This window comes from Tupaia chinensis, unplaced genomic scaffold (genome assembly GCF_000334495.1).
Source record: "Tupaia chinensis unplaced genomic scaffold, TupChi_1.0 Scaffold000418_1, whole genome shotgun sequence".
In the NCBI taxonomy this organism is placed as follows: domain Eukaryota; kingdom Metazoa; phylum Chordata; class Mammalia; order Scandentia; family Tupaiidae; genus Tupaia; species Tupaia belangeri.
The window spans coordinates 276921-277507 of record NW_006159923.1 but is presented as its reverse complement, the minus strand read 5'-3'; positions in this window follow the sequence as shown (position 1 = coordinate 277507).

The following is a 587-nucleotide window of genomic DNA, read 5'->3' as shown; positions in this document are numbered from 1 at the left end:
GGCGCTGTACTCCCACACGGCCAACTGCGGTTTGAGTCCTGGAACTGGCGGTTTGCTTTCTCCCTTTCCCTGTCTCTCTCTCTCTGGTCAAATTAAAAAATAATAACAAATTAAAGAAATAATTCTTGAAAAAAAGGAAAGAAAACACCTGCCAGAGGAAAGTACCCTGTCCGTTTCTGATTCGGAATCAGCCAATGGAGGGGTAACCTTGTGCCCAGGCTACTATCTTCTGTCCTCCTACTTCCGTCCAAGGCCCAATCCCGCAGCAGCCCCTTCCTTCTTTGTCTGAAGCAGACGGAACACCAGGAGCTGTAGGAGGGCACCCATCTGTGGTCCAGTCGCTTTCTACTGGGCAGCCAGGAGGCTCCCCAGGCACCAGCAGCAGGTTTCAAAGGCAGCTTAGAGCTAAAGAAACCACTTCCTCTGACTCAGGAGGAGGCGGTGGACAGCCCTCTCAGGGTCTGCCGGGAGGGGTGGAGTTCCATGGCAGGCTCCCACATGCTCTGTGCCAGGCATGCTCTGCTGTTGGCCTCTGAAGCAAAGGTAAACACGGACAGGCAGGGACGAGTGGCGGGAATAGAAAACCC